Below are 19,328 nucleotides of genomic sequence, written 5' to 3' on the forward strand. Positions count from 1 at the left end.
TCTATGTTCCCTCACTTCGTGATTGACTTGACAAGTGCTATAAACCTAAAATTGTCTTGTTTGATCTTTGCTAACTTATGACTACAAAGTTCACCTTCTCTGTTTTCTGAGAGTCACAAGCCCTTACTTCTCCTGCCAATCACAAGGCAATTTGGGGGATGGTCTTAGGATGTACTCTTGTATTATAAAAATACATACATTAAAACCAAGTAGGATGTAGAAAGGCTTAGGAATGGACAGTTGAGTCCTTCCCTCTTTTCTTCCTGAAATGCAATTCTTATACCTAAATTCTGAGACACTGTCTTCTTTTTCCACAGGAGTCAACTTCATCACAAGTATACATTATGCCAAGAAAGTACCTTTCAGAAGAAAAAGGGGAAACCCAGATAGCAACTTCAAGTTTTTCTTTTAAAATAAGAAAAGAAGTGGAGAATTAGATGTCCATCTTTTAAACTTAAATAAAGAAACTTCTTTAAATACCAAGATTACCATTCATTTTACTGTAACGTATTATCCAGTAAGAGATTATGTGATTCTACCGTGGCAGCTAACTTCCAAGGTTGCCTATCTAACCACCACCGCCACAGGTAAAACTGGGAGAATAAGACTCATTTTCCTTTTAGGCTTCTAGAATAGAAATTTCCCTGGTTTTCATTTCCTTTGAGACAAATCACACTATTTTTTGACACTCTTGCATTGTTTCCACCAGAATGCCTCCCTCCCAACACTGGTTTATTTCCATCATCGTGGCAAGAAAAAGTAGATCGCAAACGTTAAGAAAGTTTTGCACATTAAATGAGTTACTAAGTTTTTCTAACAGGATGGGGAAATTAGTTTCAAACTAATATCATCTTTTAGATCCAATATGCCCTATTAATGAAATTAATGTGAATTTTTTAAGAACTCAAATTCTATCAATGTGTATGATTTCATCCTGATTTTGTTTGGGGGATAGACAATTTAATTTATTTAATTTATGTATACTTTGGCTCATGTAGGTTTTTCTTTTCTTTTTTTGTGGGGGGAGAGACATGAATTTACATAAAGGATGTAACCATTAATCAATTTTGAAGTGTATTTAAAACTCTAACAGCTTCAGAATATCAGCAATGGATTTCATTTCACAGTCTATGAACACAGGAATTTCAGAGTTACTTTGATGTTTAGAGTTTGTTTCCCAGCTAAGACATTAGTGATAAGTTGAATGCTTGCTGGATATAGCTAATTTTTTCCCAACTATGCTATATTTTCATTATATCTTCTCATATTAAAATAATGCCACTTTGCAATAGTAGAAAGCAGTAATACTGTGGTATGAGTTGTGACAAAGTTCCTATGTTAATATTCTACCTTATTTTCGGGCACCTGTAAAGAAGTCATGTACATTTATCCAATATTCAAATGGGATAAATCTCAATCGAAAAGCAAGTTTTATTTTTCTTAACCTTCAATCCTAAAATGAGAAAAGGGGGGAAAAAGAGGTATTTTTCAGCAGAGCACACTCCAGAAACAAATATGCTCCATCTGTTTCAGCGGGCATGGATGCGCCTGCAGGATAATGCATTGCTTCAGATTTCACAACTGGCAGTCTTCAGACTAGCAGTTCTCCATGTTGCAAAGCAGCAGACCTCCAGGTGTAGAGACTTTATTTTCCAGTGATGTTTATTTAGGATGTTTTACCGGATGAATTGAGCTTGCGAGTTTATGGGCTCTATTGAAGCAATTATCTCCCCAGTTCAGAAGGAGCTGTTGGAATTCCTCGTGTCAGTACCACACAGCCGGCAGGTTCCCCCATCACAGACCATCACAGAAGGCATTTTTGTGGTTTATTTGGAAGGCATTTTCATACTAAATCCCATTTTTCAATACTTTGCAACTTCTTCAAAAGCTTTCGTTAGCCTTAACGTGGAGTAAAGAGCAATTTATCCATTTTTTGAGAAATTGATGCATGAGAGAAAGTGTTCCTAGGGTATTTGGTGATGGGATAATATCAAATTAGGCCATGATAAAAAATAGGGGAAGCCCAGCATTTTAAATTGAAGAGCCATATGAAAGCACTGAATTCAGATATTTAGATGCTGAAAAATACACAGGGAATATTTTATTCACAAAGGATTTTCTTCCTAACCCATCTTTCCGTACATCATCCATTCTGCAAACAGAAGCAGGCACAGATTCTTTGGAAGTATGTGAAGGTGAATTCACAGCACACGTGCCCCTCAGTCTATGCCTGTGGCATGATTTTAAACAAAAACCTTAGGGGTTTATTTCTGTTAAAATGCATAGACAGGACCATGTTTTTTAAAATTTGCAGCACAAGAACTCAATAAAAGCTGAGTTGATACATGTTTATATGTGTGTACAAACATATACAGGAGCTTGCTAATATAAACATATAATATATTTATGCTATTGGCAGAGCCGGGCAATTAGACAATGTGTAATTGGGTGTGTAAAACTGAGGTCCAGTCAGCAGATGTTAGTGTATTTGAGGGTAAAGCTGCCAACTCGTGCTATAAGGCAATATGCTTCCACTCAGAAAATACACCATACACGAGAAAAACAAAAGAAAAGTGTGCTTTCTTTGTTCTATTTCAAAAGAGATTGTTTTTGGTATTGTTTTCATTACAGGAGAAAAAGCAATAATGATCTAATTACCAGAAAACATGCATGCAACATGAGACTTGGGAATCTGAGTTCTTGAAAGCCATATCCAGAGATTTTCTCTAATACCTTTATTTTCAGAGTGTCTTTGCCCAAGGGGACAAAGTATGTCTACAGCCTTTATCTGTTAATCCTCACATGATCATTGTTAGGGAGTCAGGCAGGCTAGGACTTCTGTAGATTCCACTAGTGAAACAGACAGACAATGGCTGCTCCAGTAACTTGACTGAAATTACAGAACAAGTCGGGGGCACAGCTGGTGAAAGGATCTGGGTCTGCTGTTTGCCAGAGCTTTCTTTTACCCGACAGAACATATTGCCTAAAGCTGAGAATCCCACAGTGTCCTTGATTACGTATTTTCAAATTATAGTTCACTTTAGAGACTCCTATTAAAAATCGGATATGGCAGCAGGCCTGGAAATCATTTAGGACACCCCAGGTTTCAAGCAAGTGGGAGGTTTAAGAAGCAGAGCTGGAGAGATGGAATATCTAAAACGTAGGTGGGGATGGAACGTCTACATGGCAGTCGACTGACTTTCAAGATGGAGGCATCGTGTGGTTGATCAAAAAGATGCAGAAGGTATTCCCTAGGCATTTCTTTATTTACTTTTACAAGTGGCTTCTTGTGAAAGCTTTGTTTCTACTTTTAAGTTGCTGGAGAAGACATATTAAGAATAAGAAGATATATAGCTATTTTAGAAACCCAAGGGCAGCTTGAAATGAACTCCCTCATCAAGTGGAGGGAAGGGCTTCTCTCCTGGGAAAGATACAGGAGGCTCCCTCTTGTCTCACCAAGACTTTTTTAAGACATAGTCTAGTAGGGATAGACTTTTCCCTCATGAATTATTGATATTCTAAAGCAGTTTTAATTGTTTTTCCTTTCAGCGCTATATAGAGAAACCCAATAACGATTCCCACTGCAATATTAGCATATATTTTAAGCAGGCTGTAATAGCCAGGGAAAGCATCTAATTTTCCTAAAACAATATGCATCTTTAACTTTGAGAAATATGATTTAAATTAGTAATAAAGATGAGAAGTAATCTAACTTAGGTTGTAAAATTGCTTTCTGTGCTGCAATATTCCATAGGAAAATAAGAAAAGAATACCTTTATGTACATTTTAATTTAATCGTTGGAAAGCATGATTAAACATTGAAATATGAGATTTGTAGATATAAGACAACTTCCACCACAAATATAAAAAAAGTTTTAAAAAGCCGTTAGAACATATAAAAATTTGAAACACTGAAATGTAATATTAAATTAATACTATTTTCCTAACAGACACAGAGCTTAAAAATATTTTAACATTCTTTAATACAGCAGCTGTCAAACTTTTGAACTTAAGACCTCTTTAAATTATTAAAAATTATTGAGGAACCAAAGTACATTTATGTGGATTATAGCTATTGATCTTTACTGTATTACAAATTAAAACTGAGAAAATTTTGAAGTGTTTATTAATTTATTAAAATAAAAATAACAGATTTTATGTTAACATAAATAATACATTTTTATTAAAAATAGTGCTATGTTCCAAAACAATATATTATTGAGAAGAGTGGCATTTACATTTTTATAAATATTTTTATCGGCTGGCTTAATTATTTGGCTGTATTTGCATATCTGCTTTTGTATTCAATCTGTTGTGAAGTCATATATAAAGTAGCTTCTGGAAAACTACTATAATCTCACGAGAAAATGAGAGTCAAATGGCAGATAACATGCTGGTATCACTATGGAAAGAGTTTTGACCTGTGGATCCCTGTAAAGGTCTCCTGGACCCTGAAATCACACTTTGAGAGCAGCTGAAGAAGAGAGCCCCAAACTGGCATGTTGCAGACCTCACTTCTATTTGTGGTGCTATCATCAGCCAGATTTTTCACTTTGGGTTGAAAAAACTCATCTGCAAAATGAAGATATTGGATAGATTATCCTTAAGATCACTTCAGTGCTCTCGTTGTCCTCAAAAACCACTGTCATCATCCTGTTAATCCAGACCCACAAATATATTTTTATATATGAGATTATAATTATGATTAAGGTAAAGAAAGAAGTTAAGTAAAAATTGATATGTTATACACTCATCATTATTTCTCTGTGGATGTTTATTTGGACTCTGGTGTAGATACAGCTTGTTTTACTGGAGTAGTGAAGACAAGTGGCTAATCTCTACCTCCTTAAACCACTGAGGTAATCCTCAGGAAGTGGATGATTCCCATTCCCCCTGTACTTGGGTCCTGGATATGAGCAGAGCTCTCTCTAGAATTAGTCATGCTTGTGTGCAAATCCCAGCTCTCCTATTTAGTGTTGTGTGCTATTAGTCAAGTAACACAACCTCTCTAAGCTTCATGTTTTTCAACTGTTAAAAGGTAATAATAGCTGGTGTGAATGCAAAATGGTACAGCCACTTTGGAAGATAGTTCAGTGGTTTCTTACCAAACTAAACGTACTCTTACCAAATGATCCAGCAATCGCACTCCTTGGTAGTTGAAAACTTATGTCCATACAAAAATCTGCACATGGATGTTTATAGTAGCTTTATTCATAATTGCCAAAACTTGGAAACAACCAAGATGTCCTTCAGTAGGTGAGTGGATAAACAAACTGTGACATGTACAGACAACGGAATATTACTCAGTGCTAAAAAGAAATGAGCTATCAAGCCATGAAAAGACATGAAGGAACTATAAATGGATATTACTAACTGAAAAGAGAAAAAGGCTACATAGTGTATGATTCCAACTACATGACACTCTGGAAAAGGTAAAACTATGGCTGTAGTAAAAAGATCAGAGGTTGCTGGAGGTTGGGAGCAGTGAGGGATGAATAGGCAAAGGATGGAGGATTTGGGAGGCAGTGAAAATACTCTGGATGGTACCATAATGATGGATGCATGTCATTATATATTTAACCGAATCCACACAATGTACAACACCAAGAGTAAACCTTAATGTAAACTATGGACTGGGCGATTATGATGTGTCAATGTAGGCTCATCAGTTGTAACAAATGTACCACTCTGGTGGGGGAATGTTGCTAATGGGAGAGGCCATGCAGGTGTGGGGGCAGGAGATATGTGGGAAATCTGCACATTCTCCTCAACTTTGTTGTGAATCTGAAACTGCTCTAAAAAGGTAAAGTTGCAATAAAATATTTTTTAATCCAAAAAAGTAATAATAGTCCCATCTTATGTGATTTTCTAAGAATTTCATGAGAGAATCCACATACAGCACTTAGCATAGCATAGTATCTAGCAAAAATTAAGCACTCAACAATTATAATGTTATTTTCACAGAAATTTCCTCCTATATCTCTTTTATTGCAATTGTTTAGTGTATTAGTATCATTATTATTATTTTCCATTTTAAATCTTCAATAACTTATTGTTTCAAGCATGATTATGCCCAGTGTACTAAAGCTTTACCAGAAAGCAAATGAAAAAAAGCACAGAAATATTTACAGTCACACTGCCAAGGAATAACCACTCAATATTTTGATGTGTACTTTTAGCCATTTTTATTTTATGTTTATATTTATTTTTAAATAGTATTTTATTATACTTAAAGATTTTATAGTCTGACTCTCTCTCTTATTAATGTATCAACAATTTTCCATGCCAGGAAATTCTACTAAGATGAGGTTGTTATGCTCTTAATTGAAATATATAATGAAAGTATTCATAATTTACTTAATTATTTTCCAGCTTATATAGGTAAATTATTCCTGGTTTCTTACTATTGTGATAAACATATCATTGTTGACTGATTCTAATACATATTTCTCATCTCCTGTAGAATTCCTTTGAGTATGGCAGTGACTTAAATACAAATATGGTAGCATTCAAATACTTGGCCTTCTATCAGTTTATATCAAATTATTTCTTAGGGCTCAGTTTTAAGTGTCATTGTGGTCTCACCCTAAACTCTGTCCCTGAGTGATCACATCTATTCCATTAGTTTTATTGTCTCCAAAATTTATATATCCAGCCCTGAACTTTCTTCTGAGATCCAGACTCATATATCCATCTCCTCCTTCTTGATATTCCTATTTGGATGAATCATAAGCTTTTAAAATGTAACGTGTCCAAAACTGACTCTTCATTTTCCTCTTCCCTTAAATCTTTTCCTCCTTCATTTTTCCTTCCCATAAATAACAGCAAAAATTTCCTCTAAGTTACTAAAGTCAGGAACATGGAAATCACTTTTGGTTCCTACCTTTCTCTCTTCCTATAATCAATCCATCTTAAGTTGTCTAACGCGATCACTTTTCTGTATGTCGTTGCTTGTTACTAAGAGAAGCTTCTCTGTCGTCTTTACAGAATGAAGGGATTTAGCGTCATACAGTCCAAGGTCTGTAATTGTACTTCCTTTTACCTAATGTCATTTTCTTTTGGAAGTATTCTTAAAAGTTTACAGATGGTAAGAATTTTATTTTCATGCACTATAGGGATATCTAATTTAAGTAAGCAGATCTATTGTCAAAAGGATGGAAATATTTGCAAATAATTAAAGAAATAGAAGCAGATTTGGCATGGCTTAGAGAGCAAAGGGTCTTACTTTGATATCAATGTTTATTTGAAAGAGCCTGAATGTGTTGACAAAAGAAAGTAGATGGAATGGAAATGATCTGCTGGCTGGTATGAAGCTTCATGACCTTATATTAACTACTATTCAATAAATCTGTAAAAGTCTATAATTTTCTTTCTCTTATATGGAAAAAATAGGTAGAAATATTCTTTAACCGTAAACTCTATGCCCCCTGCTTCCATAGCTTATACACTCCAATCCGGTCTAAATATCCAAGGCTTAATGCTAGCAAAAGTGAAATAATATGGAAGGAAGAGGCAACATAAAAATTCCCCAGCTTGACCAAAAGTTTGGTAAGATTCTTTCGTTGTGTGGATGTTAAATATTTTCTGAGAAAACTAATTGGTATACCCTTGTCTTCCTCAAGAGGAGATTAACAAACTATATTACATGATTTCTTAAATTTATGGGAGGCAAGTAAAAAATTGAATTTTTATGCTTTAAATGTTGTGTCTTAAAGAAAAAGAATTCTCTGCATATTCAGGAAATGTCACACTATACAGCTAAGGTTGATTTCTGGACATCAAATAATACTTTAAAATGATCATTAAGCTAATAACTAATAGTCATTAACTGGGCTAGTGAAAGCTTCTTCAAAATATTTATTATTTGGCAAATAAATATGAGAGAATCATAAGCTTCCTAATTTGTGTAATATTCCTTTTAATCAAGGTAAATCTTTCAATGAATTAGCTTGGTTTGTTAATTTTGGCTTAAAGAAATTATGCGTCTTCTCTTATCACAACAAAGAATATATCATATCAGTTAGCTTTTAAGGTATCACAAACTGCCTCAAAGCTTAGTGGTTTTTAACAATAATTTTATTATTTCATATGAAACAATGAATTAGCTGAGTGGTTTTTCTTGTCTGGGCTGTCTCAGCTGAAGCTGGATGGTCTAGGATGGTCTCAGGCAGTTGGTTCAATGTCACCTGAAGTGATGGAGATAATTTGGCTATCATCATCCAACAGGCTAGCCTGGGATTGTTCACATTGTAATTGCAGAGTTCCAAGAACAGCAAATGAGAGCAAGTTCCAATATGCAAGTCATTAAGAGCCTCTGTTTGTGTCATATTTTTAATATCTCACTGGCCAAAGCAAGTCACATGACCAAGCCCAGATCCAAGAACAGGATTCAAGAAATAGACTCTACCTCTTGATGCAAAGAGCTATAAAATCACATTGCAAAGAGATGTGCTAAAGAGATGAAAAATTCGTAGCAATATTTGCAATCTACCATAGGTTGCCTTCTGGCCACAAATTATTCTTCCTGTGTGAAAATATGTTCACCCTTCCCAGATACCAAAAATCTCATTCAATTATGCCCTTTATGACATCTGGCTTAAGTTCAGAGTCTCAGGATCTGCTTCTAGACTAGATGTAGATGTGGCTCATTGGATGCAGCTGCTTTTCATCCAGACGACTGTGAACTAAAAGCAGAAGTTATCTGCTGACATCAACCTAATATAAAAGGATGAGACGGGAACAAGTTAACTGCAATAGTTGCCTCTAATCAAAAAGGAGAGGATGGAAGGCATAGAGCAGTCATTGGTCTGTACCAATTCTGAAATCCATCCAGGCATATGTTAAAAGCTTCCCCTAATCTGAGTCTGAAAATGCTCCTTAATTAGAGGCCATTTCTGCTGCCTGACAGTGATTTGCTTGTCCACTATTCTCTGAGTCTCTTGGCTCCACCTCTAGGATTTTCATATCTTTACATGGGAAATAGCTGTGATTCTCATTCTGATTTCTATCCCTTCAATGTGAGAAGCTCGGAAAGCTTACTTCTTTTTGAACTACTGCAATCCCTTTTAGTCCAAGTTGACATTTCTTTTGTTAGTATAAAGGTCTTAAAAATTTCATGGATCACCTATAAATCTAATTCACATCTACTCTATGTAATTCCTAAAATTCTCAACTCCTAAAATTCACATCCAATTCTTTTCAAGATAGGCCTCTCTCTCCTGTGGATGTGGCAGGATGCTGTGAAAAAAAAAATGTCCTTTGGATTATTAGGAGCCTATTATCTTGCTGAGGGCTCTTACGTCTAACTTAGAACTTTTAGAGGTTATTAAAAAGGGTCTTCTAACCACACCCTTGATTTTTATCTTTACATTAAGGCCATTTCCTACTTTGTGAATTTTTAACAGTTTGAGAGACTGAAGAAAAACACAGTTTTATTTTTAGCCCAGCAAGTCCTGGATGATTTTTATTTCTTCTAAAATCTTGCAAACAGCACAGCACATTTTTAAACTCCTCTCTCTCTTTCCATATCTTACCATATGCAGTGAAAAGAAATCAGTTGACACTGTCAGCACTCTGTCTGAAAATCTCCTTAGATAGATCCATAAATTCTTTAGGTACATTTTCTATCATTCAAGTTCCTGTAGATAAAACTTTTGCCAAATGTTCCATATGACAAACCTGGTTCACCAGTTTTCCAGTCTTTACCAACAGTTGTTTAATTTTTTTTTTAGCCTCCATCCATAGCCTGAATCTAAAGCTAATGCCATATATTTTAGATTTTGTTATGGCAACAAAACCTAAAGTGGGCAACGCTCACTTTCAGGTACCAGGTTTGCATCAGTAAGCTTTTACTGTGTTAAGTGAAAAATTTGCTTTAAACAATAAACATTTATTATTTTTTAAGATTCTGTGGTTTGTCTGCCTGGTTCTTCTCCTCTAGGCTGGCTGTCTAGTGCTAGAAGTCTTTTTAGATAGGCTAATTTATATATCTGGCAGTAGGTTTAATATCAGTTGGGGTAATGGGGTGACTTTGGCACATGTCTCTCGTCATCCAACACATTAAAAGATGGACTCATTCAGTCATGGCAGAACACTCAAGAGCAGCAAGAGAAATTCCCAATGTGCGATGTTTTTCCAGCCTCATCTTATGTCATCTGTGATAAATCCATTTTCCCAGAGCAAGACACGTGACAAAGCCCAGATTCAAGAGTGGAGCTGCAAAGTCACATTACAAAGGGCAGCATGCATAAAGGAGTAGAAAAATTTCTGGCTATTTTTGCATTCTATAACAGCAAGCATATATTATGTAAAACTTAGGTAGAATTTTTTTTATGACAAGTCTCATTGTCTAGAGTTTGCTAAATTTCCTATGCTAGGTTTATGGGAAAGTTCAATTATTATAATTTTCATAAATTATTTAAGGATATGAGAATATAAACGTGTTAACTAAATTGAATTATAAATATGGATGTCTTTTAAACAATGTTCTTGTGAACTGGAGACAGCATTGCAAATCATGTGAACTTAGTTACTACACCTACCCTATCTTGATAAAATAATAAAAGGTTATCTCTTTGACAAAGATTTGATATCAATTTTGATTGTGTTTCTCTGTAGGACCAATTTAAATGTAATTTCTAAGATCCTTAATTGACTTTAAGACCTTGGGCTAGTATTAAATCAAGTTAATGAATGAATAATCTTTCTAACTAAAGTGGAAAGTTTAAAAAGTTATATGCATCATTTTATAACATGCTAATATGTTAGTATTTTAAAGCTAAAGGTGAAAGCTTTAATTTTTCATCTAACCACATATTTATTTAAATTTATGTACACATATCTAAATCATTAGATAAATAAAGCTTTGACATGATAAGAGTAAAGGATTGATAATTCAAAATTAGTCTTGAAGTATTTAAACTTTTCTTTAAAGAGGATAATGAAGAGAGTGACATCAGCATCATAACAGAGTGACTTGTTCCCTTTATCTCCCCCTCTAAGTTACAACGAGTCAGACATCTATTGACTAACAAAGGGTTCCCTGCACAGCACATGAGAATGCCTGAGAGATCCTTGCACTTATACATCTGAAGTAACAGGTGGCACCTGTGACCTGAAGCTCAGGAATCACAGTGGAACCAGTGACTCAGCCTCCAGTGGCAGCACACCTGACTGGCTCCACCAGCATTGGGAGCTGCATGCAAGACCCTGGGCCCTGGGAATTCACAGTGACACCTATGAACCCAGCACATCTGACAGCAGTGCTGCCAGCATCCCCAGATAACCCAGAAGCAGCAGTGCAGGTGATACACAGGGCAGCAGCACCCAAGCCTGTGGAGAGCCTGCAGAGAGTCAGTGGGAGGACATGAGACCCAGGTGACCCCAGAAGCAACAGAAGTGCTTGCAGCCTGGTGATGCTGGTGGCAACACCTGAAATTGCAACAATATCAGAAGCAGCAAGGCACCAGCAACATCAAAGGCATAAGTGGCACAAGCAGCCCAAGGTGGGCATTGACAACTCCTCTGGCAGAGATAGTGGAGGGTAAAAGGTACAGGTTCTCAAATACAACCAAAATCAGCTCAGAACCAAAGTAACCAAAGCTTTACCCAAAAAAGACAGGTGTTTGTTACCACAAATCCACCAGCAGAGGACCAACTCATCAAACACCATGAACAGCTACAGTAACATGACAGAACAGAACGAAAATGGCAACTCTCCAGAATTCAAACATGAAGTCACAGGAGATTGCAATATAACTGAGAATTCAAAATAGCTGCCATGAAGAAAGTTAATGAGTTACAAGAAAACTCAGAAAGACAGTTCAATGACCTCAGGAATAAAATTAATGAACAGAAAGAATACTTCCCCAAAGAGACTGACACTATAAAAAAAAAAAAAAAGCCAAACAGAAATTCTGGAGATGAAGAACAGAATTAATAAGGTGAAAAATGAAGTAGAAAGTCTTGAAAATAGAGCAGACCATATGGAAAAGAGAATTAGTGAGCTCAAGAATAGAAATCTCGAAGTGATTCAGGTGGAAGAGGCAAGAGAGCTAACATTTCTTAAAAATGAAGAAATTCTACAAGAACTATCTCACTCAATTAGGAAAAGCAACATAAGGATAATATGTATCCCAGAAGGAGAAGAGAGGGAGAAAAGAGCAGAGAGCTTATTCAAAGAAATAATAGCTAAGAAATTCCCAAACCCAGGGAAGTAACTGGATATACAAGTACCTGAAAATAATAGAACTTCTAATTATCTCAATGCAAAAAGACCTTCTCCAAGGCATATTATATTAAAACCATCAAAAGTCAATGACAAAGAAAAAATATTAAAGATGCAAGAGAGAAGAAAATAACCTACAAAGGAATTCCCATCAGGCTATCAGCAGATTTCTCAGCAGAAACTTTACAGGCTAGGAGAGAGTGCAGTGATATATTCAAAATATTGAAAGACAAAAACTACTAGCCAAGAATATTCTATGTGGCAAAATTATCCTTTGGATATGAAGGAGAAACAAAGTCTTTCCCAGACAAACAAAAGCTGAGAGAGTTCATCGCCACTAGACCTGTCTTACAAGAATGTTGAAAGGAGCCCTCCTACCAGAAACAAAAAGGCAAGGGTTTACAAAGCTTTGAGCAAGGAGATAAACAGAAAGACATAATCAGAAAATTGCAACTCTATATCAGAGTAGATTAGTAAACACAAATTATAACATCAAGGCTAAAGGGAAAGAAAGCATCAAAAATAACTATAACCACTTCAATTTGGCCACAAACTCATGAGGCAAAAAAAGGATACTCTGTGACAACAAAGCATAGATGGGGAAAAGGAAAAGGACAGAACCTGGATAGGATAATGGAGATAAGAGGCTATCAGAAAAAGGACTGTCTCATGGTAACCACAAATCGAAAAATCAGAGCAGAGTCACAAATCATAAACAAAAAGGAAACTGAGAAAAACATCATAGGAAACCACCAAACTGAAATGGCAGACAGAAATACAAGGGAAAAGAAACAATGGAAATATAGAACAACCAGAAAACAAAAGATAAAATGACAGTATTAAGCCCTCATATATGAATAATCACTCTAAATGTTAATGGATTGAATTCACCAATCAAAAGACAGAGTGGCTGGATACATTAAAAAGCAAGACTCAATAATATGCTGCCTCCAGTAGACCTATCTCAGCTCTAAAGACAAATATAGGCTCAAAATAAAGGGATGGAAGATGATACTCCAAGAAAATGGCAACCAAAAGAAAGCAGGTGTAGCCATAATTATATAAAATAAAATAGACTTCAAGCTGAAAAAGAAAACAAAAGACAAAGATGGACATTATATAATGAAAAAAGGGACATTCTACCAAGAAGACATAACACTTGTTAATATATATGCACCTAAGATGGGAGCAACAAAGTGTAGAAATCAATTATTAGCAAGCCTAAAGGGAGAAACTGACACCTACACAATAATAGTAGGGGACTTCAACACTGCACTTACATCAATGGATAAATCATCCAGATAGAAAGTCAACAAGGAAACAACGGTCTTAAATGAAACACCAGACCAGATGAACTTAATAGATATCTATAGAACATTCTATGCAAAAGCAGCAGAATACACGTTCTTCTCAAGTGCATGTGGAACATTCTCAAAGAGAGACCATATATTGGAAAACAAAACAAGCCTCAATAAATTTAAGATTTAAATCATATCATGCATCTTTTCTGACCACAATGGTATGAAACTAGAAAACAACTACAAGAAGAAAGCTGGAAAAGTCACAAATATGTGCAGATTAAACAACATGCTACTGAACAACTGTTGGATCAATGAAGAAATCAATGGAGAAATTAAAAAATACCTGGAGACAAATGAAAATGAAAACACAACATACCAAAACTTATTGGATGCAGCAAAAGGAGTACTAAGAGGGAAGTTTATAATAATACAGGCCTACCTCAAAGAACAAGAAAAAGCTCAAACAAACAATCTAGCTCTATACCTAAAAGAACTAGAAAAAGAAGAACAAACAAAGCCCTAAGTTAGTAGAAGAAAGGAAATAATAAAAACCTAAGCAAAAATAAATGAAATAGAGACAAAAAGAATAGAAATGATCCATGAAACTAAGAGCTGGTTCTCAGAAAAGAGAAACAAATTGGTCAAAACATTAGCCAGACTCACAAACAAAAAAAGAGATAAGGCTCACGTAAACAAAATCAGAAATGAAAGAGGAGAAATTACAATGGATACCATAGAAATACAAAGGATTATAAGAGAATTTTATGAAAAACAATATGCCAACAAATTGGATAACCTAGAAGGAATGGATAAATTCTTAGAATCATACAACCAATCCAAAATTGAACTAAGAAGAAATAGAGAATCTGAATAGACCCATCACAGGTAAAAAGATTGAAACAGTACTCAAAAACCTCCCACAAAACGAAAGTCCAGGGCCAGATGGCTTCTCTGGTCAATTCTACCAGACATTTCAACGAGTTAATATCTATCCTTCTCAAACTCTTCTAAATACCTAAAGAGGATAGGACACTTCCTAGCTCATTTTACAAGACCAACATTACCCTAATACCAAAATCAGATGAAGACAACAGAAAACAGAAAAATTACAGGTCAATATCACTGATGAACATAGATGCAAAATCCTCAACAAAATATTAGAAATTTGCTTACAACAATACATTAAAAGGATCAAACACTATCATCAAGTAAGATCTATTCCAGGGACACAGGGATGGTTCAACACCCTCAAATCAATCAGTGTGAAAGACCACATTAACACAATGAAGAATAGAAATCACATAATCATCTCAATAGGCACAGAGAAAGCATTCAACAAGATTCAACACCCATTTATGATAAAAACTCTCAATAAAATGGATATAGAAAGAAAATACCTCAACATAATAAAGGCAATATATGACAAAAACACAACCACCATCATGCTCAATCGTGAAAAACTAAAAGCTATTCCTCTAAGAACAGGAACAAAACAAGGCTGCCCACTCTCACCACTCTTACTCAACATAGTATTGGAAGTCCTAGCCAGAGCAATTAGGCAAGAAAGAGAAATAAAAGGGATGCAAATTGGAAAGGAAGAAGTAAAACTGTCACTATTTGTAAATGACATGATTCTATATATAGAAAACCCTAAAGAATCTACCAAAAAACTATTAGAAATAATTAATGAGTACAGTAAAGTTGCAGGGTACAAAATCAACAAACACATATCAGTAGCATTTCTATATATTAACAATGAACTAGCAGAAAGAGAAATCAAGAATACAATCCTGTTTACAATCATAACAAAATAAAAATAAAATACCTAGGAATGAATTTATCCAAGGAGATGAAGACATATACACTGAAAACTATAAGACATTATTGAAACAAATTGAAGAAGACAAAAAGAAATGGAAAGATATTCTATGCTCGTGGATTGGAAGAATAAACACAGTTAAAATGTTCATATTACCTAAAGCAATCTACAGATTCAATGAACCCCAATCAGAATCCCAATGACATTCTTCATGGAAACAGAACAAAGAATGCTAAAATTTATGTGGAACAACAAAAGACCACAAATAGCTAAAGGAATCCCAAGGAAAAAGAACAAAGCTAGAGGCATCACACTCCCTGAATTTAAAATACACTATGAAGCTATAGTAATTGAAACAGCATGGTACTGGCACAAAAACAGGCACACAGATCAATGGAACAGAATTAAGACCCCAGAAATAAACCCATATGTCTCTGGACAGCTAATTTTAAACAAAGGAGGCAAGAACATACAAATGGAGAAAGAAAAGTCTCTTTAATAAATGATGTTGGGAAAACTGAATGCCAAAGCTACATGCAAAAGAATGAAAGTAGACCATTATCTTACACCATACACAAAAATTAACTCAAAATGGATTAAAAACTTAAATGTAAGACCTGAAATCATAAAACGCCTAAAGAAAATATAGGCAATACACGCTTTGACATCAGTCTTAGCAGTATCTTTTTGAATACCACGTCAAGTCACACAAGGGAAAGAAAAGAAAAATTAAACAAATGGGACCACATCAAACTGAAAAGTTTCTGGACAGCAACGGAAACTATCAACAAAATGAAAAGACAACACACTAATGGGGAGAAAATATTTGCAAATCATATATCTGACAAGGAGTTAATTTCCAAAATATACAAAGAAGTCACACAATTCAACAACAACAGCAAAAACAACCTGATCAAAAAATGAACAAAGTGGGGCTGGCCCAGTGGCATAGTGGTTAAGTTCACACACTCCACTTCAGCAGCCCAGAGTTTGCAGGTTCGGATCCTGGGTGTGGACCTACACCCCACTCATTAAGCCATGCTGTGGTGGCGTCCCATATACAAAAAGTAAATAGAGGAAGATTGGTAACAGTGACAATCTTCCTCAAGCAAAAAGAGTAAGATTGGCAACAGAGGATAGCTCAGGGCCAATCTTCCTCACCAAAAAAAAAGAAAGCATAGAGGATATGAACAGACATTTTTCCAAAGAAGATTACAGATGGCCAACAGACACACAAAAAGATGTTCAACATCACTAATTATTAGGGAAACGCAAATCATTCAAAACTACAATGAGATATCACCTCACATCCATCAGAATGGCTACTACTAAAACGGCAAGAAATAATAAGTGTTGGAGAGGAAGTGGAGAGAAAGGAACCTCATACACTGCTGGTGGGAGTGCAAACTGGTGCAACCACTATGGAAAACAGTATGAAAATTTCTCAAAGAATTAAAAATAGAACTACCACATTATCCAGCTATGCCACTTCTGGATATTTATCCAAAGAACATGAAAACACTAATTCAAAAAGCTATATGTACCCCTTTGTTCATTGCAGCATTATCACAATAGCCAAGGCTTGGGAACAATCTAAGTGTCCATCAATGGATGAATGGATAAAGGTGATGTGATATATATATATATGTTCATACTCACAAATATAATTGAATACTACTCATCCATTAAAAAAGACAAAATCGTGGCATTTGAGACAACCTGGATGGACCTTGAGGGTATTACGCTAAACAAAACAAGTCAGGCAGAGAAAGACAAGTACTGTATTATTTTACTCATATGTGGAAGATAAACAAACAAACATATAGATAAGGAGAACAGAGTGGTGGTTACCAGAGGGAAAGCAGATAGGGGACAAGCAAAAGGAATCAAAGGGCACATATGTATGGAGATGGATGGAAATTAGACTTTTTGCGGTGAACACAATGCAGTCTATACAGAAGTCAAAATATAATGATGTACGCCTGAAATTGTTATATATTGGTTTATATGAACAATGTTATAAACCAATGTGACCCCAAGAAAATAATAAAACAGAAAAAAAGAGATAATGAATTATTCTCTGTATTCTTCCTAGGTGGCAGAGTTTCCTTAACTCACCAGGATTCTCTCACCTGAGATTTTAAATTTTTTCATCATGCTTATGAATTATTTGATAATAACCAACAAAAGTTTCTTACTTCTGAAAGAACTAAAGTTACTTGATTATGTTGTCTTCTGTTATTATTTTAAAAATAATCAGGACTATAATAATTTACCTATAATTTATGCTCAAATCTTGATATAATGGCCAATGTTCTCTCATCAATCTTTTTGATATTGTATTTCCCAAACTCAGGTACTAAATTCAGAATTATAAAACTGTTTAGACATCTTTTACACCCTCACTCTCTTGTGTAGAATAACATTTTCTCACTTACTTTCTAAAAGAGAAGTGGCTAAGAATAGGTAGGTTTGGTATTCTCCATGTGTTAATTAGATCAACACCGTGGTGTAAGAGAGAGCCACACTATTTGTCAAACTAACTGCACAGGAAGAGCTGTCAAGTCAAAAAAAGAAGCTGAGCTCGTCTGGGTCAATTGTGTACAAGTAAGATATTATTAATATGAACACGTTTCCACAATCATATATGCTTTCAGGACAAATTGAAGCATTCTCCTGTTCATGTGCAAAGCCTGGCACAAGGTTGCTGGAACAAAGGGATTCTTTAAATATTTTTGTTCCTACATTTATAATACCCTTCTCAGCTGGTAGCACATAGAACACACATTTCGCTAGATGCCTCAGAGGTTCTGCAGGTTTTTCAATGTTGTCAATGTTCATAATACGTTTGTATACTCAATGTAATCATTTACTTGATTCTCTCTAAGGAATTTAGAATTATGCCCAACTAGGAAATTCTGATCTCCTCAGTTCTCATATTTTTGGTGGCTTATAAAATTAATCAAGATCATTCAGTCTTATCATCAACAAGTGGTCTCTGCTTTTGCCCCAACCTTGGCCTAAAGGTCATGCTATATAAGCTGTACGAAAGAAATTATGTTTTTCTTTGGAACCACTGTATGGATAATAGTTTCAGTAAAGGATTGTATCAGCTATTATTGACCCTTGGTACTGCAAGGAATAGATGTATCTTTACAGGATTCTCGGTGTAAGTTTACATTGCCACCATAAGCAGATACCCGGCAGACCACAGCAGACGACTGCATCAGGGTTTCTTTGGTCCAGGAGCTAATGATTTCCTGTAAGCAGACTGCTAATCCAAGTTCTGATGTGACAAGTATTATTTATGCAAGACTAAATGACGCTGGTAAGGGGAGTCTAATTGAGATTTTTTCATTGAAATAGTGATAGTATTATTTATAATGTTCTAAATTCTGTGGTCATATAGAACAAATCCTTTTCTTTCTTTTTCATCTATATCTAACTCATTTTAATGAAATAATGTGTACAAACTGGAATGAAACACTTTTTAATTGTAACTTGTTCTAACTGACCACCCAGAATCCAAGAAAGATAGTCTATAAAAATTCTTAACATAGATTATAACCATATAATCAGTAAAGGATGATAATTATGTAGAATAAGAATGCATTTATACAATAATAATATAGATAATACATAATAATATATTAATTATATATAATAATATTATATATACAATATTATATATGTAATATATAATAATAATCCTTTTAATGATTACTTTTCATGGTATAATATAGTTATTTGTATAACTGTAGAACTATATAAGCTACTTTCTACAGGATAGAATTGAATAAGCAAAATTTGTAAGAAAGATCACATATAAGGCAAATCTTATTTAATGAGTTCTAGCAAGTCCATAGTTAAATAAAAAGGATAGTGTGAAAATAATGCATACAAAATCTTTTTAAGAAATTCATCTGTACCCATTCCATGACTTATGAAGTCCTATCCTTGCATATTGTAAAGAATATCACTT

This window comes from Equus quagga, chromosome 21 (assembly GCF_021613505.1).
Source record: "Equus quagga isolate Etosha38 chromosome 21, UCLA_HA_Equagga_1.0, whole genome shotgun sequence".
Lineage (NCBI taxonomy): Eukaryota > Metazoa > Chordata > Mammalia > Perissodactyla > Equidae > Equus > Equus quagga.